The sequence below is a fragment of the Saimiri boliviensis genome, chromosome 5 (genome assembly GCF_048565385.1).
Source record: "Saimiri boliviensis isolate mSaiBol1 chromosome 5, mSaiBol1.pri, whole genome shotgun sequence".
Lineage (NCBI taxonomy): Eukaryota > Metazoa > Chordata > Mammalia > Primates > Cebidae > Saimiri > Saimiri boliviensis.
This window is the reverse complement of record NC_133453.1, coordinates 44,452,347-44,473,195: the sequence shown is the minus strand read 5'-3', so window position 1 is coordinate 44,473,195 and position 20,849 is coordinate 44,452,347. Positions and strand designations below refer to the sequence as shown.

The 20,849-nt window shown below is 41.0% G+C and overlaps 1 protein-coding gene and 1 pseudogene across 3 annotated transcripts in view; one reads left to right on the top strand and one right to left on the bottom strand.

The window, feature by feature from the left end:
- Positions 1 to 20,849, bottom strand: part of HECW2 (HECT, C2 and WW domain containing E3 ubiquitin protein ligase 2) — a 398,266-nt gene that overhangs the window by 301,566 nt on the left and 75,851 nt on the right. The gene's annotated exons all lie outside the window — the stretch shown is intronic.
- LOC101045137 (large ribosomal subunit protein uL3 pseudogene) lies at positions 17,573 to 18,869 on the top strand (annotated as a pseudogene).

Here is a 20,849-nt window from a genome sequence, read left to right as displayed (position 1 = left end):
AGTGTGTACACTGGCTTCACTGTTCGCCTCCAATAGGAACCCCCAAAAAGAGGCCCACATAACCCCAAGAAACAGGCTTGGAGCTTTAGGCCATGGAAATCCTATACCCCAGAGTACCATAAGCAGGGCATAGGCTCCAGATAAATACATTCGCTTGGGCCTATGGACTCCTTGCCCTACGCAGAGGGGCAAGATAGAAGAGGGACAGCAGAGGGGAAGGGCCTCTTGCCCAGATCTACAGGCAGTAGTGGGTTCTTCTATAGGCAGAGGTAGAGTAGATTGTTCAGTGTCAGTCAAGAGCAGCATTGAGAGGAAAGGACAGAAGAACTAGGGACAAGGGTAAAATACATACTATCCTGATGCCACTAAGTGATCCCCCCCGCCAACCATTCCTGCCTCCTGTCCCTCTCACCCAGTCAGCCAATAGCAGCAAAGGGAAGGGAAATGGGAGAAGCCCCTACTCTGCTGTTGCAGGGAGTGGTGTCTCTCGTAACAACAAAGTACAGAGCCCAGCAGAATCTGGAGAGAAAGGAAACAAGAAAAACAGTGGAAGGCAACTGATGTTTATTAAGATTCTGCTCGAGGCCAGTTCTGCCCTTCTCAGAGGGACAGAAACACAAACAAAAAAATTACAAACATAAGTAGCAATATTTTAAAAGTTGTTTATTAAATTATAAGAAACCCCCAAATTTTTTTTAAATAAGGGACTTTTCCCACCACAGGCTTTACTGTGCTTTGTGAGACTTCCACTGCAGAGCCACCGACCCAGGGCCTCCCACTGTCAAATCCATCACAGATGCTTATAATCAGGGAGCAACGAACGCCAACTTCATTAAAAACTAGCAGAGACCATGCAATGACTGGCTAACCACAGGTGCTGGGACCCTGTTATGCCTAACCCCAATCAAAGAGATACAGTACATACTCTCCTGGGCTCACCTGCGGGATGATCCTACCTGACTGAGGCGCACTCAGTCCCTCCAAGCAGGGACACCTGGCAGGGAGGCTGCCTCACATGATCATCATAGGAATGAACTCTTCTTCTTCTCTCCCTATTTATCCACCAGACAAATGCTATGCAATTTAAAGAAAATGCTAACAGGTCCATGCCAGCACACAGGTCTACTCTTTAGAGTTCAGCAAGCCTCTACACTAGCCCTCACTCTCACAAGAATTCAAGTCCGTTCTCTTTTATTTTACATATCTCTTTTATTTGACTTGAATTAATTGTTTATTTGAGAGTTCTTTGGGACAGAGAGTGTATCATCAAACCTAGTATATTATGCAGTCAATATTAGGAAAGGAGTTTTTGAACATATCTACCAGTCTCTGGAACTGTGCTTTTTACATAGATTATCTCATTTACTCTTCACAAAACTTTACCAACCATAATTACTATACACATTTTCAAGCAGAAAAAAAAAAAACAATAAGTGCAAAGAGATTAAGAAAGGTACTCAAGAGAACAAAGCTAAAAATATCTCTGACCACACCAAACAGAGCTCTACCTGTATCTGTATAACTATTAATACAATGTTACTATCATTTCACTGTATTAGTTTCCTCTCTGAATGAATGGTTGACTCCAACGAATCTTATGTATCAATCAACAGGGCCATCAGCTCCATCAGCTCCACCATGCCTTAAATAGGCTTTTAAGGACTTGTTCACAATAACAGTAATAACGTTAGATTAATGACCATACCTTACTGTTTTTTTGGTTTTGTTTTTATTACACTTTAAGTTCTGGGGTACATGTGCAGATCATGCAGCTTTGTTACATAGGTGTACACCTGCCATGGTTGTGGTTTGCTGCATTCATCACCCCGTCATCTACATTTTAGGTATTTCTCCTAATGCTATCCCTCCCCAATCCACTCCTGCTATTCCTGCCCTAGCCCTCCACCCCTGAGGCCCCAGTGTGTGATGTTCCCCTCCCTGTGTCCATGTGTTCTCATTGTTCAACACACATTTATGAGTGAGCACATGTGGTATCTGGTTTTCTGTTCTTGTGTCAGTTTGCTGAGAATGATGGTTTCCAGTTTCATCCATGTCCCTGCAAAAGACATGAACTCATCTTTTTTATGGCTGCATAGTATTCCATGCTGTATATGTGCCACATTTTCTTTATCCAATCTATCATTGATGGGCATTTGGGTTGGTTCCAAGTCTTTACTATTGTGAACAGTGCTGTGATAAACATACGTGTGCATGTGTCTTTATAACAGAATGATTTATAATTCTTTGGATATATACCCAGTAATGGGATTGCTGGGTCAAATGGTATTTCTAGTTCTAGATCCTTGAGGAATCACCACACTGTCTTCCACAATGGTTGCATTTACACTCCCACCAACAATGTAAAAGCGTTCCTATTTCTCCTCATCCTCCCCAGCATCTGCTGTCTCCTGATTTTTTAATCATCACCATTCTAACTGGTGTGAGGCGGTATCTTAATGTGGTTTTGATTTGCATTACTCTAATGACCAGTGATGATGAGCTTTTTTTCATGTGTTTGTTGGCTGCATAAATGTCTTCTTTTGAAAAGTGTCTGTTCATATATTTTGCCTGCTTTTTGATGGGGTTTTTTTTCTTGTAAATTTAAGTTCTCTCTAGATTCTGGATAGTAGCCCTTTGTCAGATGGGCAAATTGCAAAAATTTTTTCCCATCCTTTGGTTGCCAGGTCACTCTATTTATAGTGTCTTTTGCTGTGCAGAAGCTCTTAAGTTTAATTAGATCCCATTTGTCTATTTTGGCTTTTGTTGCCATTGCTTTTGGTGAAGTCCTTGCCCATGCCTATGTCCTGAATGGTATTGCCTAGGTTTTCTTCTATAGCTTTTATGGTGTTAGGCTTCATATTTAAATCTTTAATCCATCTAGAGTTAATTTTTACATAAGCACACCTTACTGTTTAAAAAAAACTGTAAAAATAATTTTTAGAAACCAAGACATCAGTAAGAATTAAGTCAAAAACAGCAATTAAGAAAAGAGAAAACAATGCCAGGCACAGTGGCTCATGCCTGTAATCCCAGCACTTTGAGAGGCCAAGGCGGATGGATCATGAGGTCAGGAGTTCAAGACCAGCCTGGTCAACATAGTGAAACCCCATCTCTACTAAAAATACAAAAATTAGCTGGGTGTGCTGAAACATGCCTGTAGTACCAGCTTCTCAGGAGGCTGAGGCAGGAGAATCGCCTGAACCTGGGAGATGGGGGTTGCAGTGAACCGAGATAGCACCACTGCACTCCAGCTTGGGTGACAGAGTAAGACTTTATCTCAAAAAAAAAAAAAAAGAGCAAGAAAACAAAAAAAAAAAAACTAGACTTGATTAATAAGCCAAAAGACGATACTTGGAAAAGACCAATAAAGCAGACAAATCATAGGCTGGTCTGATTTTTCAAAAAAGGAAACACACAAGTAAAACCAGAATTTTCTTTAAAATTATAAAGAGGCATAATGGCTAATCCTTATCAAGAAAATAGTATAGATTTATACTAATAAATTTGGATCTCTAACCCAGGTGGATAACTTTCTAGGAAACATATATTTATTAATTCATTCAATGAATATTTACTGAGGAGCTTCTATAGGCCAAGCACTGGAGCTATCAAAGTCAAAACAGATGATGCCCCTCCCAATGTGGAGATTTTTGGGGGGAGGTAAGGTTGAGAACAGAAATTTAAAAATACATACCATATCATATGGTGATAAGTGCTATGACGGAAGATGAAGGTGAGTAAGGGTAAGCAACAGAGCAGGGGCATTTCTCAAAAAGACAATCGGGAAGGATGGGACCACATGGGTCAAGCAGAAAGCTAGTTCAAGTTCAGTGAGAAGGGGAGAAAGGGGATGGCAGAATCTGACATGGACCTTAAAAAAGTATTCTAAGTCAACAAAGACTCAAACGAGGTGAAAATACCCTACAGATAAATAACTATGGGAGAAACTGAGTTCAGATGGCTATACAGGTGGATTTCACCAAGGCTATGAAGAACTGATAAGCCCTATATGGAAAATTTCTGAATGTTCATGAGGCTCACAGAATCTGGAAAACAAGCCAACAAAGGTATGCGGTAAACAGTCACTTAACAGAATCAACAGGTCTGGAAATCAAGTGAAATGATGCATAATGAAACTAATTTTACCAGCTGGGAATACATTTTTCTTCTGGTCAATGTTATGATGAAATGATGCTGAATGAAAGGACATCATTGAAGGCCTGGTATACACAGGACTCTTCCCACCTCTGCCCCTTTTCTAGCATGAGCATGCCCCCACATATGTACACACTTATTTCCTGGATCAAAGGTCCCCAAACCTAAGTCATTCAGGTACCACCTTTTCAGTTTCTGACATATTTAGGTACCACTATAGGGTACATATAAATATTATTTAATATGTAGTTAAATTTTTGGCTAATTTAAAAGTAGCCAAAAATATATTACTATCATAAATAGAAAACCAGTATCCTTTCTCAAAATTAAAACAACTGCACAACTAATACAATTTTTAAAATACTTTTCCACATACTACCTAAGGGTAGCTCATATTCTCCCAATACTTGATACTGACATATGAACCATATTTAGAAAAACATTGCCACAGGCCAAGCTGACTGATGACCCCCGGATATACAAAATTTTAAATATAATATTAGAAAAACCTATACAGAAAGGATTTTAAAGAAAAATGCATATATAAAATTACCAAGCAGGTTTTATTCCAGCAATAAATGAAATATTGGAATCACTTCTGGAATTTTTATTCCAGAAATAAATGGAATATTGGCATAAAAAAACGGCTCAACACTGGGGAATCTATTTATATGTGTTTAATATAATTTACACACATAAAAATAGAAATACATGTAGCTAGACTATGGCGCACATTCAAAACCATTCATTATCTCTTTTGAGGTAAGTAGCACCGAACATATACAGAGAAAAACAGGCTGAGGAGTGTTACATAACTTGACCAAAGTCTTAGAACTCATACATTTAGAGCAGTGGTTCTCGGCTGGGAATTACTTTGTGCCCAGGGGACATTTAGCAATGTCTAGAGATATTTCTGACGGTCATGACTGGGGTGGCTGCTACTAGCATTCAGTAGTTAGAGGCCAGGGATGCTGTTAAACATCTTACAGTGGACACACAGAAAAGACCCCCACAACAAATAATTATTTGTTGCATTTTCTCTAAGTCAATAGTGGATGAGACTAAGAAACTCTGATTAAGCGGAAAGGCAACATCTAACTCCAACTCTGATTCCATGTCTCTTTTAATTATACCCACTGCATCCCTATCACTGAATTAAAACATTATTTCCATGGAAAAATGCAGTTTGTATTCCAAACAACCAACTCTAAAATTTACCTAAACATTACACCTAACAGAACAGTCATTGATTAGGAGAGGAAACACCCTACGGGTGTGTTCGTCCCCCAGTGGAATGACTTTTCTAGCAGTAAGGAAAGTTCAGGGATTCCTTCTCCCACCAACCAATGGCCAGGTGGTTTAAGAGCATCCAACAAAGTGTTTGTCCAGCTAATTTTTCTCCTGTGATATTAACCTTCCTCTTCAACCCCAATATGCTCTGGAAGCAAGGATTCATTGTTTCAAACTGTTTCGGAAATTTTTATAACAGGCTAGTGTGTTTTGAAAATTATTTTCTCATGCCATTTATACAACTTATGTATGGTGGGGGGACTGGATTACTTGAAACAATTATTTTTATCCCTCTGCAACTGTCTCTAAAAGAGTACTGCTTTCTGAAAAAGAAATGTTAGGAAACATAAATACACCACTTTTATTCGGCTAACACTCTTGACCTACTTTTTCTAACCTGTTTTCAACTTCTTTACTACAACTGCAGAAGGGAGAAAAGAACAGTTAATAAACCATCTGTCTGAAATATAGAAACTTGAATCCATCAATCTCTGAGTATGCTCAAGACAAACTGGCTGAATATTTCCATCCTTGCCTGCGGTGCAGCTAAAATACAAATTAGAAAACTAAAACTATTAAACATTTTCTTCATGATCATCATTTAAGAGCCAGCCAAAGACAGCTACTGGATGCTCGCTGTAGCTGATGAGCCGGAAATGTTTGACTTTCAAAGTTCACGAATTATAAAAAGCTTTGGAGTGTGCGGAGAGTTGTGTGTAGGATGAGTAGGTGGGGGTATAATAAGAAAGAACAGTATTTTGGTTCTTTAGCGAATTTAGTTCCTTCATCCCAGCCTCCCACTAATATCTGTGAAGATATGCAAATCACTCCCACTGGGGCTCCCCAGCCTTCCTCCACTCTCCCTTTTTCCTCCATCACCTCATCCCCCAAAAGCATCTTAGCAGGGGATGAGCACTCCCATCCTTTCTTTCATCCCTCCTCCATTGTCTCTATCCCTGAAGGAAACTTCAATCTTTCCTTTCAGGATCTCTTTTATGAATATTTTCATCCTAAGTTTTCAAATAACTCTGTAAAAAAAGAGAGTCCTCTACCAAACTTAGGTCAAAAGTAAGTCATTTAAGTTTTATTACGCTTTCAGCTCAAATGCAGGAAAATAAATAGGTTAATAGGATGCTGGGTGTTTTTTTTTTTACATTTACCAGTTTATTAAAAAAGATATTTTATTAAATATATATATATATATAAGATATTATGTAAAATATAAAATCCCATCTTCTAATAATGACTTTGTGGTTTTTTTGGTGACCAGTGACAATCCTGAAGCTACCTAGGGGCTTCCAGGTATCAATCAATTATTATCATACAAAAAGGTATCAATTTAGGGATTCCAGGGATTTTAGGAGTTGTATGTCAGGAAACCAGGACAAAGACCAAACATGTATTTCACAGTATCACAGTCCACTCCTAGTCTCTGAACCTGGATCCCTTAAATTAAAAGGACATAGAGCTCAAAAGATGGTACCACATTACCAGAATCCTATTCTATCATTAGCAATTAGTTCAGTCCATCATACTGTATGAATGACTCCCAGGGTGAGGCCCCTCCGGTTTGCAGGCTCCCATTCAATCTTGTCAGGTTCCAAAAGCAGGAGTGGTCTTGGCAAACACATTGCTTCACTCTTTCAGGCATGTGGAATAAGTGAGCTCAAAGACAATATAATCCCTTGCTCTGAGCCTCTTTTAAGGTATTAATGTGATATTGGTGCTCCCCTCAATTCATAACCCATTTATTCATTTCTTAACTCTTGGCTACTATTCCTCCTTCTCTCCATTAATAACCAAACTTTTCCATCTTTGGAAAAAAACATGAGAATTCACCATTGTGCTGCTAGTCTAGATTACAGGCAGCAATCCTAGCCTGGCAAGTGCCTCCCCCATCAGTACACTCCCATTCAGATGGACTAAGGTTACATAGCCGTCTTTACTACCAGGCGATATAGTTGCCTTCACTCTCAGTCCCAATTTTGCCACATGGGATGAAGGTACAACCCACCACCATCAGGGCCTTAGGAATTCTGTACTTGTAGTTGCAGATCAGTCCTGGGACCACTACATCAGGGGAAAGGAAAAATAAATTGAGGTGATGTGGGGAAGAAAAGGTATAATCATTAAACCAGTATTAATCCTCCCTTGGCAAGAATTTCATAGTCATACAAGCATCCTCCTCCACCTACTCTCACCCAGATCAACCAGAAAAACAGGAAAATCAGTGGGGACACTCTTTCAGTACTACTCATGTTGAATGTACACACACACTCAGGAAGACTTATAAGCCTTCATGCTTTTATCTCCAGGTTGTGGGGTTTTCTTTTAGAAGATTCCCTTAATTGTTACAGTTCCTTGTTCAAAAAAAAAAATCTTCCAGCCCTCAATATTAAAGATGCTGATTTTTTTTTGTAATTGTTGTTTTTGTTTTTGTTTTTTTTTGAGACAGAGCCTCACTCTGTTGCCCAGGCTGGAGTGCAATGGCACAATCTTGGTTCACTGCAAACTCTGCCTCCCGAGTTCAAGCAATTCTCCTGCCTCAGCCTCCCAACTACAGGCCCAGACCACCACACCCAGTCTAATTCTCTAATTTTTTGTGTTTTTTAATAGAGATGGGGTTTCACCGTATTAGCAAGGATGGTCTCAATCTCCTGACCTTGTGATCCACCCGCCTCAGCCTCCCAAAGTGCTGGGATTACAGGCGTGAGCCACCATGCCTGCCCAAGACACTGACTTTTTTAAGGTAGGGTTTTAATAGTCATTTTCCACAAATATGGGGATTATTATATCATTTTTTTAACTTAGCTATATTTTTTAATAGTGTGATCAAAAGCCCAGAAGAGCTTACAGAGAAGTAGTCCTAATTATTGTGCAGCACTGTGGTTTTAATTAGTAATGTGAAGCTAATTTAAAGGTGACTTACTTTTCCCCTCAGGATTATAACCACAAGCAAATAGTAGTGAGAACTATGAGGGCTACTCCCCTACTCTCTTGAAAAATATCTAAACGTTAGAATTTTTGTTTATTTAGGATTTTTTTGTTGTTTGTTTGGGTGGGGGGGGTGTTGTCTGTTTGTTTTGAGACAAGGTCTCACTCTGTTGCCCAGGCTGAAGTGCAGTGGCATGATCTGGGATCACAGCAACCTCTGCCTCCCAAGTTCAAGCGATCCATGCACCTCAGCCTCCCAAGTAGCTGGGATTACAAGTATGCACCAGCATGCCCAGATAATTTTTGTATTTTTAGCAAAGATGGGGTTTCACCATGTGGGCCAGGCCAGGCTGGTAAAAACTAGGCTTTGTAACCTGAGTATAATCATACAGGTACAGTAAATATTTTTGGAATTACAAACTACTAAATTCCTAAATGTGAAGTCACAACCTCTAAACATATAATTAAATGATCTTATCAAAACACCAATCAATATTTCCATTCATTTTCTGGAATCTTTAAGGTAGAAATGATCTTTAAGTTAAGATTGAATGCTGTATTGTGTACTGCAGAGGTACAGAGTAATTCCACAACCTACCCTGAAGCCTACTTCACTGATACCTTTATTTCAGTTATCCAACAAACATGTGAATACCTACTCACTTTATGCCAGACACAATAGCAGTGGTTGCAAATTCACCGGTGAGCAAAGCAGAGATGGGTCTGCACAAGCTAAAGTCTGGTATTAAATAAGTAAGCACATAAATATATCATTATAAATTATGACAGGTGTTATTAAAGAAACAAAAAGTGCTATGTGGAAATATTCCTGAACAAAGAAGACAGAAAAGGCAAACTCAGGGATATCTCAAGGTTGGTATTGCATAAGAAAAGTGTGTGATTCAAAGGGCAGAGTCTTAAGGGGCAGGTAGATAATCAAGGTTGATACAACATGGAGACTTCTAGAGAGACCAGAAGGGGAGTAAGAGCACAGGAGGGTGGAAGAAGTGGTAGAGAAAAAAGCAGCCATTCAGAGCAGGCCCTGTGATTCAGGAAGTTGGCACCCTTGCTAACAGGATTTATGGTGTTACTAATGAAGCAAACTGATGGATTCTTTTAAGACGGTGTCTCACTGAGGCCTGCTCACTGCATGTTCTGTGGAGCAGGAAAGATTTTAACACATTACTCTATGCCAGAGGTCACAAATTTCATTGTCCATAGGGCCAAGCAGGTGAAGAAAATGAATGAAGACATCTGTATAAACACCCTGTGTGAAAGACCTGTGGAGACCCGGAAAACAGGCAGAAGGCAACTGTCATTCCACTCACGATGACAGACCACGTAGGAATGCAGGACCCACAGTGCCAAACATAAGAGATTTTCAAAAGACAGGCTAGAAATCTGAAAATACTTTCATGTGAAACATTCCAGTTTTTAAAGACTATATGGGGCAAGTAAAGAAAATTTGAGGCCCACCACTTTGCAACCTTCCTTTAATATTTTGTGCCAGTTATCTAGGTACAGAAGAAGTCACACTCTTCTAACCCTTTGATTTATTTTACTTTTTTTTTTTTTTTTTTTTGAAACAGAGTCTCACTGTTGCCCAGGCTGGAGTACAGTGGCATAATCACAGCTCACTGCAACCTCAAACTCTCAGGTTCAAGCAATCCTCCCACCTCAGCCTTTCGACCAGCCAGGACAACAGGCACGTGCCACCAAATACAGATCACTTTTTTGGAGGGCACAGACAAGGTCTCACTATTTTGCCCTGGCTAATCTTGAACTCCTGGCCTCAAGCAATCCTGCCTCAGTCTCTCAAAGTGTTGGTATTACAGGCATAAGACGTGAGGCATGAGATTGCACCTGGCCAGATTTTACTTTTTTTTTTTCTTTTTTGAGACAGTAGCTGGGATTACAGGTGCACACCACTATGCCCGGCTAATTTTTTTTGTATTTTTAATAGAGACAGGATTTCATCATGTTGGCCAGGCTGGTCTCGAACTCCTGATCTCAGGCAATCTGCCCACCTCAGCCTCCCAAAGTGCTGGGATTACAGGCATGAGCCACTGCACCTGGCCAGTTTTACTTTTTAATATACTATTAGCACAAGACTTCAGACCGAGAAAACAAAAAACTATAGGTCAATCCATTCCACTATTCTTGTCCTTTATTACTTAAGTCTAAAAAATTCATGTACATGTAAGGAATGAATTACAGTGATAATATAGTAGTATATTTTATAATAGCCTATAGTTTTGCAAGTAAATCGTGCTGTCTTTAAACATAAATCTACCAGAATGAAGGTGGGAGTAATTTCACCTCTCACAGCAATCCACATAAAAGATATTTACACTTTGGGAGGCTGAGGCAGGTGGATCACTTGAGCCCAGGAATGAGACCAGCCAGGGCCACATGGCAAAAATCTCATCTCTACAAAAAATAGAAAAATTAGCTGGGCATATTGGCACTGCATTCCCAGCTACTCAGGAAGCTGAGGTAGGAGGATCACCTGAGCCCAGGGAGGTCAAGATTGCAGTGAGCCATGATCACACCACTGCACTTTAGCCTGGGTGACAAGGTGAGACCCTGTCTCAAAAACAAAAATTATTCGATAATCATTTAATACCTGTTCAATATAATGCTAAGCCTCTATTCTCAAAGAGCTTACATTCTTGTTGGTGAGAAAAAAAATCTCATAAACAACTAGCAGACAATATAAAAACAGTATATAATTAAATATTTAAATGTGCAGAACAAATAAACATAGTAAGAAGCCACAAAAGTAAGATTCCAACTGGTATGAGATTTGGATAGGAATAGAAGAGGTAAAAAAAATAAGTCACATGTGAAGAGACAAAGCAGATAAAAGGGATCATTCATACCAGTGGTACTCAAAGAGGGGTCCATGGGCCAGTGCCAGTTGGCAAACAGTTTGCTACTGGTCCATGAAGTACAGAAATAGAACATAAATGGTTAGAAACCTTTCTAGCATTTGTACACTGCCCTTAATGGCAGCAGCAGCCCATCTGCAGTGGCCACTGCCATGACGCTGGCTACAGCAGGGCAGGTGCTGCTAGGGCTGCCCACTCCAGAGCCGGTGGGAGCCAGGAGCAGGCTGGAGTCCTACCCACTTTCAAGTTGGAGGGGCAGGAGGCCCGCCCTCCCAGGCACAGCAGTAGTCATCCCATCAGGGCTGCAGACCCAGGCTTCCCTGAACTTTCAGGGGCCCAGGAAGCTCCCCACAGCCATAGTCTCAGAAGTACCTGCTCCCATTGCCTGGTCTCTCCCCGCTTCTAGTGCCTGCTCCAATTTCAGAGCAAAGTTGTGGCTGAGCCTGGGCACTATCACAACCCAGTCAGGTGTGCATGCCCTTGGGACAGCACTGACATACCAGCCCCCTGCCGCCTCTGCCCCCTCCAGACTTTGGGCACCAACGAGCACAAGAGGAGACCATGGTGGGGCTCAGCACAGGCCTGCAGATGCTCTTTGGCAGAAAAGGCTGGGCACCATGAATGGCAGCAGGAGGCAGACAGTCTCCTGGCTGGAAAGGGGCAGGTCCCTTGTAAAGTCCAACCTTCAAGCCAGGGACAGACAGTATGAAGCCTGGGAGTTAGCCTGTCAGTTCCATAAATCGGAGTGAGAACTTATGGTGCTTTTTCCAGGCATGCCCATAGCCACCCATGGACCAATCAGCATGCATTTCTTCCCCTCTGAAGTCCATTAAAAATCTGAGATGCAGCCAGACTGGGGCAGATGACAGAACAACTGGCCTGAGGACAGGAGCTACCCACTCTGGATCTCTTCTCCAAGGAGAAGTGGACCCTCATTGGGATGACCTGCCTGTAGAAAGCAGCTACCCACTCCGGGTCTCTTGATAACAGTTATACCACTGAGTGGAAGCTCCTCTCTGCCTTGCTCACCCTCCAGTTGTCCACACACCTCATTCTTCCTGGATGCAGGACAAGAACTTGGGACCAGCCAAATGGTGGGACTAAAAGAGCTATAACACAAACAGGGCTGAAGCATACCCTCCCCGCCCCCTGCCGACCATGCTCACCACATTGTGGGTGACCAGAAGGAGAGAAGAGTTGCAGCCCTTTTGGGAGCCCAGGCTTGGGGTTCCCCAAGACAGAGCTGTGACGCCCTCTTTGGAGCTCTGCAGTTCCTGGCATCTCCAAGCTTCCAGGGACCACCGTATTCCCCTTGTTTAGACACAGGTGCCCACAGCAGAAGCCACGTGAAGTATATCTGATCCAGCTGCAGCCTCACACAGAGCCAGCACCTGTGCTGGTGTCTAGAGCTGCCCACCATGCCGCAGCAGCTGGCATCCTGGCTGTGCACAGCGGCTGGACCCCATGCTCACTTGTCCACACACTTCTCCTGCTCTGCCCCTGGCTTGCCACTGGCAGGTGTGGGATCCAGGCTGGTGCAGGCTGCTGGGCCAAGTGGGTGCAACAAGCCCAGAAAGCACAAACAAAACTCAGGCAGAAGGTGCTGCCGGCCACAGAGGTTTCCAGTTGGCCAAGCCACACCCTAAGGATCTTGTGACACTCTGACATCGAAACTCATGTTCCATGGGCTTGGCTTGGTAAGCACATCACTGACCAGTTAGAACACATGTGGCACAGGGTGCATGCCAGTAGCATGCAGCAGCACCACGTAACAACATGTAGCCCTTTCCAACTATAACCCAAAAGAGTAGAAAACACAGAAATCATTTATTTCTTCAACAGGCAAATTGTTTAAATTGTTTACTACAACATTGTTGAAATGGTTTACTGAGAATAAGTGAAAGATTAATTTTAAAAGTAATAGCTTTACTTTGGATAAAAGTAGAAAGTTAATATCTTGTGGTTGCTGACATTAAAAATCTCTTCTTCCATTCCTGTTAACATACCCTCCACAAAACTGGTTTCACTACTATGAGTGTTATTAAAACAAAACCTAGGCCAGGTGTGGTGGCTCATGCCTATAATCCCAACACTTTGAAAGGTGGAGGTGGGCGGATCACTTGAGGTGAGGAGTTGAAGACCAGCCTGGCTGACAGGGTAAAACTCCATCTCTACTAAAAAAAAAAAAAATAGCTGGGCAAGGTGGCTCACATCTGTAATCCCAGCTACTCGAGTGGCTAAGGCATGAGAATCAACTTGAACCTAGGAGGCAGAGTTTGCAGTGAGCTGAAATCACATCACTGGATTCCAGCCTGGGTGACAGAGCAAGACTCTGTCTCAAACAACAACAACAACAAAAAAAAAAGAAAAACAAAAAGAAAAAGAAAAAAAGAAAAAGAAAAAACACCTAAAATATTTTTAGATAGGCCTTAAGCCTGGTGAGTAGCATTATCATCAGTCCAACATGGTGTAGATTATTTAACAAGCAGGAAGCAAGCTCATTTGTAGCATGAAAAACTAAATACTGATATAGACAGTCTATGTTCAAAGAATGCATATAAACATACAGGAAATCATTATTTCTCTTAAAGCCATTTTTTTAGCTATGATTGCCAAGATCAGAATGCCTCTCCCTCAGCAGGGGATCACAGTTCCTCATTAATAAGAATTCTCTATATTACCTGTCTATATACATGCTTTCAAGGAACATGTATGTGTACAGTTTTTGTAACTATAATTTTTATAATTTTTTTCTTATGCTATGTTTATTATTATATAACAAAATTTAATTATGTCTATTGAATCAAATAATAGTAAGTCTGGGATTTTATATTTTGTAAGCTTAGCTCTTATTTTGTTTTTCTAGTAATTCATAGTATCAGTCCACAAGATCAGGAATTAAAATTTAACAAAAGAAACACCAGTCCCTCACTAAAAAATATTAGTATCTACCCGAAACTGTTAGAAAACCAGCCAGTTATGCAATCATAGCTTTCCCTAGGGCCATATTTTCCAAAATTCAGGATATGTTGCTTGGTAACAGACTAGGCATTAAATTTCATTGAATCAGTCAGTAAGAAAGTCATTGTAAGCTGAGCTGTTCAGAAGAGGACTGGGTTTTTGAGTAAACATCAGTTAAGCTAGGTACAGGCTATATATCCCATTCCTCACAAGCTTGCTACCAGGGAAAATATCCCATTCCTCACAAGTTGTTACAAAGATATCAAGTCATAGATTACATTCAGCCAAAGGTACATATATTAACCTGCAGCCAGCAAATATGTTTTATAGGTCTAGGAAGTCCCAGTTTCTTCCTGCCATCACCTAACATGACAGACTCACTCCCAGAGAGACAACAGGGTATCCTGGTGGTGGGACAAACCAGTGTCTTGGTGAAACTACAGTGACTCTTGGGCTTCCCACCACTCATTCATACAAGAGGCACTCATCTCATGCATGCAAAGTTATTCCTAATATCCCTCAGGCTCATTAAACCCTCTATGGTACATTTCTAAACCAGTATTTGAAGTTCTAAATATTCAATTCTAAAGATGTTAATTCCTTATAAGGGTTCCTGGAATAATAACTAACCAGACTCTAAGGAGAAAATTAGAGAAGAATAACACCCTTTACAGCAAATCACTTTCAAACTAAATTACCACACAATAATGCCATGGTCACATGTTCCTAAAAATAAAATTTTTTAAAAGAAAAAGAAATGACAACACTATATAAAAATTTTATTTCAATAGTTCTACTGAAATAAAGTCTATATTTAGTGGTAGAATAGTTTTAATAAATCTTCAACATTTGGTAATCTCCCATTTTAACAAAGCAGAAATGTAGCTGAGAACCTTTGGCAACTATCAGTATCCGATGAGAAGTTAATGACATTGTTTTATTTTCAATGTAAAGATTGAAAATAAAACAATGTTACAGTTACTTTGTCTTAATCACATAACAATGGTACAGAGTTACCTTTTAAAATAAGTTTTGGGAGAGATCCAAGATGGCTGATCACTAGCAGCTCGGGATTGTAGCTCCCAGTGAAAGCACAAAGAACGAGAGGATGCCACACCTTCACATGAATTCTTGTTGCTCACCAGGAGATTCCCAGCGGAGGTCGCCAGGGCGACTCTTGTGACCGGCGAGGCGGTTTTGCCGGCACCTGAGAACATCGGTTCTTGCTGCAGAGTTAGAAAAGCACCATCAATCTTAACCCGCTGATTTAGTCGGCACAGTGCGTTGCTCAGATTTCGGCGCTGAGAATCAATAAGTTGGACGTCCACTCAGAAATCCAATTACAAAGACGGTAATTATAAAGACCATAGATGGATAAATCTACAACGAAGGGAAGAAAACAGCCAAAAAAGGCTGAGAACACCCAAGAGCAGAATGCCTCTCCCTCAGCAGGGGATCACAGTTCCTCATCAGCAACGAAACAAGGCTTGATGGAGAACGAGTGTGTTCCAATTACAGAAGCAGGCTTCAAAATGTGGATAATGAGAAACTTCTGTGAATTAAAAGAACTTGTTCTAACTCAATCTAAAGAAACTAGGAACTTTGAAAAAAGGTTTGACAAAATGTTAACAAGAATACACAATTTAGAGAGGAATATAAATGAATTGATGGAGCTGAAAAACACAATACAAGAACTTCGTGAAGTATGCACAAGTTTTAACAGCCAAATTGATCAAGCAGAAGAAAGGATATCAGAGGTCGAAGACCAACTCAATGAAATAAAAGAAGACAAGATTAGAGAAAAAAGGATAAAAAGGAATGAGCAAAGTCTCCAAGAAATATGGGACTATGTGAAAAGACCTAATCTATGCTTGATAGGTGTACCTGAATGTGACGAAGAGAATGAATCCAAACTGGAAAATACGCTTCAGAATATTACTCAGGAAAATTTTCCCAACCTAGTAAGGCAGGATAATATTCAACTCCAGGTAATACAGAGAACACCACAAAGATATTCCTCAAGAAGAGCAACTCCAAGGCACATAATCGTCAGATTCACCAGGGTTGAAATGAAGGAGAAAATACTAAGGGCAGCCAGAGAGAAAGGTCAGGTTACCCACAAAGGGAAGCCTATCAGACTTACAGCAGATCTCTCAGCAGAAACCCTACAAGCCAGAAGAGAGTGGGGACCAATATTCAACATCCTTAAAGAAAAGAACTTTCAACCAAGAATTTCACATCCAGCCAAACTAAGCTTCATAAGTGATGGAAAAATAAAGTTTTTTGTGAACAAGCAAGCACTCAGAGATTTCATCACCACCAGGCCTGCTTTATAAGAGCTTCTGAAAGAACCACTACACATAGAAAGAAACAAACAGTATCAGCCTTTCTAAAAAATACCAAAAAGTAAAGAGCAGCAATATAATGAAGAATTTACATCAACTAATGGGCAAAATAGCCAGCTAATATTAAATGGCAATATTAAACTCACATATATCATTATTAATTCTAAATTTAAATTGACTAAATCCCCCAATCCAAAGACAGACAGGCAATTTGGACAAAAAACTAAAACCCATCAGTATGCTGCATCCAGACCCATCTCACATTCAAGGATACACAAAGACTCAAAACAAGGGATGGAGAAAGATTTACCAACCAAACAGAGCTAAAATAAATAAATAAAAAGCAGAAGTTACCATTTTTGCCTCTGATAAAATAGTCATTAAAGCAACAAAGATCAAAAGAAGCAAAGAAGGACATTATATAATGATAAAAGGATCAATGCAACAACAAGAAGAGCTAAAAATCCTAAATACATACGCACCCAATACAGGAATACCCAGACATACAAGACTAATAAAGAGACGTAGACTCCCACACAATAATAGTGGGAGACTTCAACATTAATATTAGACAGATCAATGAGACAGAAAATTAACAACGATATCCAGGACTTGAACTCAGATCTGAAACAAGTAAACGTAATTAACATTTATAGAACTCTCCACTTTAAATACACAAAATATACACTCTTATCAGTACCACATCATATCAACTTAGAAGTTTAAATGAAATGTTGGTTGGCTTCTTGTTTGTTATTCTCTTCCCTCATTTTCTTTCATGTCTCCATTATTAAGGACAATTATAGGCATACCCATATTTAGACTGCATTCTAGACCAGGCAATAAAGCAATACCCCCATTCTCTCTCCCTCTTCCTCTTTCTCTTTCTTCCTCTTCTTTATTCTTTTTCTTATTATTCTTTTTTTCTTTCTCAAAAAAAAAAGCTGTAAAATAAGTTTTATTAAATTAAATAAAGAGTAAATAGGCTCTAGCGGCTGGATTTGGCCGCGTGATGTCTCACAGGAAGTTCTCCGCTCCCAGACATGGGTCCCTGGGCTTCCTGCCTCGGAAGCGCAGCAGCAGGCATCGTGGGAAGGTGAAGAGCTTCCCCAAGGATGACCCTTCCAAGCCGGTCCACCTCACAGCCTTCCTGGGATACAAGGCTGGCATGACCCATATAGTGCGGGAGGTCGATAGACCAGGATCCAAGGTGAACAAGAAGGAGGTGGTGGAGGCTGTGACCATTGTGGAGACGCCACCCATGGTAGTCATGGGCATTGTGGGCTACGTGGAAACCCCTCGAGGCCTCCAGACCTTCAAGACTGTCTTCGCTGAGCACATCAGCGATGAGTGCAAAAGGCGTTTCTATAAGAACTGGCATAAATCTAAGAAGAAGGCCTTCACCAAGTACTGCAAGAAATGGCAGGATGAGGATGGCAAGAAGCAGCTGGAGAAGGACTTCAGCAGCATGAAGAAATACTGCCAAGTCATCCGCGTCATTGCCCACACCCAGATGCGCCTGCTTCCTCTGCGCCAGAAAAAGGCCCACCTGATGGAGATCCAGGTGAACAGGGGCACTGTGTCCGAGAAGCTGGACTGAGCCCGCGAGAGGCTGGAACAGCAGGTACCTGTGAACCAAGTGTTCGGGCAGGACAAGATGATTGACGTCATCGGGGTGACCAAGGGCAAAGGCTACAAAGGTGTCACCAGTCGTTGGCACACCAAGAAGCTGCCCCGCAAGACCCACCGAGGCCTGCGCAAGGTGGCCTGTATTGGGGCATGGCATCCTGCCCGTGTGGCCTTCTCTGTGGCACGTGCTGGGCAGAAAGGATACCATCACCGCACTGAGATCAACAAGAAGATCTATAAGATCGGCCAGGGCTACCTTATCAAGGATGGCAAGCTGATCAAGAACAATGCCTCCACCGACTATGACCTGTCTGACAAGAGCATCAACCCTCTGGGTGGCTTTGTCCACTATGGTGAAGTGACCAATGACTTTGTCATGCTGAAAGGCTGTGTGGTGGGAACCAAGAAGCGGGTCCTCACCCTCCGCAAGTCCTTGCTGGTGCAGACCAAGCGGCGGGCTCTGGAGAAGATTGACCTTAAGTTCATTGACACCACCTCCAAGTTTGGCCATGGCCGCTTCCAGACCACAGAGGAGAAGAAAGCATTCATGGGACCACTCAAGAAAGACTGAATTGCAAAGGAAGAAGGAGCTTGACGCCAGGAACAGATTTTGCAGCTGGTGGGGTCTCAATAAAATTTATTTTCCACTGAAAAAAAAAAACAAGAGTAAATAGAACAAAAATATTAATAATAGAGGCAGCACTCGTATAAGGTTAAAAACTTACGAAAATTGTTCTGCTAAATTCTGACTTCGAACCACCCCAACTCAACCTCCCCAGAGTTTCAGGATACAGCAGCTCACCAGTGACTGGAGAGGGCAGCCACCAATAAAAAGGCTTAACTTCCCCTAATTCCACTGCAAAGCATCACCCAAGTAAAACCTCATAGGATAATACCTTCACACTACAACCTTTCTTCCTTTAATGCCCCTTAGAGAGCATGCACTTCATAACTTAGATGTCCTTTAATGTTTGTGTTATCAAATTTTAACAACATAAAGGGGAGGAAGAAAGCTTTTGACACATCTGGGATTAAATAAAAAAAGACAGAAATCCCCTATACTAACAAACAGTAATGGAACTGTAGGTACTTCTCCTCCTTTTCTCTGTTTTCCAAGTTTTGTGATGCTGTTACAGGTCTCTTATAATCCAAAAATCTAAAAATTTTATTTTATTAAAAATAAAATATAATACAAAAACAACACAAAATCATGCAGAAGCATCTCAGTCTGATGTAATGAGAAATGGGATGCCTGAAACCAAATTTGTAAAATAAGAGCTAAGTTATGATGGCTCACTTTACAAAAGGATTCTGTGCATCACCTTAAAGAACCCCTTCAGAGAATTCTGTACTCTGAAGCTCCACAGGATCCTTCACTATGCCCTCCTCCGCTATGTCCTACACTCCCTCAATAATTTAAAACTTGGCCTTAGCTCAGTGCCTGCTGCCCTCTTGACCACCTGGGTTTCGTCTCTGTATCTCTGCCTCTCACAAGCAGCCTTCTCTCCCTCCTCGCCAGTCTCTCTTCCAGGCCTGGCCCACAGTATCCCACAGTCTGTCTCCACTACTACATATAACACCTTGAGGACCTGAACATGTCATTTCTCTGTGTCTCTAGTGCCATGTCCAGAGCATCACATGTGGAGCTCAACAGATGTCTGCTTCAGGACTGGAATTGTTTCAATTGACAACTATTTCCCAAATAACACATTTAATACTAACAATAGCTAGCATATGTTTAATTACTTTACATAGATCACCTCAGATTATGTCACCTTCGGCTCTCTGAGGAGGTGTTTATCGCTATCTCCATGCTATAGGTGATGAAACAAAGTGGGAAGGGGCTAAGCAGCATGTCTAGTCTCAAACCTTTAAAAGGTGGTGGAGTTAGGATTGAAACTCCCCACTTCACGTGAAACTAACTTCCCTCTGCCGCCCTACTCCATTTTCATAGATTCACCAGAAGAGCAGACATGCAATGCCACTGTCATCAATTTCTCCCACAATGCACTCAACAACTGTACCAAAAATGAATGAATAAATAAATAAACCGAAAATAGCATTAGCAACTCGCTTCAGCTATAATATCAGCAGTCTATGTTCTGAAGAAAATGCACACCTTCTTATTTCTTAAAACATACAAGTATGAAATTCTACAAGAAACTGCTTAAACAAAAGTAATACTTTTTACTAGAAAAAAAATTTTTTTTCTTGCCTCTCAGCTCTTGAGATCAGGCCAGTTCACCCCTGAAGGCAAAAAGGCAAAAGCTTCTCAGAAACATTAAGTTGGAGAAGGATAAATGCAGATTCATGGACAGCAAATATTTCTGACATTTCCCTTTGTTGCCAGGGATCACAGGAGTAATTAGATTTAAAAGAAAAATTAATGTTTAAGCCAAAAAAAATGTGATGGCACTTATATTACCTGGAATTTACTTTTAAAATACCAGAGCTATATGAATCATATGTGTTAGTTTTAATCTCCATCCTAACTGGGACATGCTCCAGGGGTAGGCAACTGACATTGACTTAAGAGAATCACACTCCCAGAGGAAGTGATCTTTCTCTCCAATCCACACTAGTGATGGTAATCATAGATGCTGTAAATATTAGAGACAAGTTTTCATTGGTGAAATTTATTAAT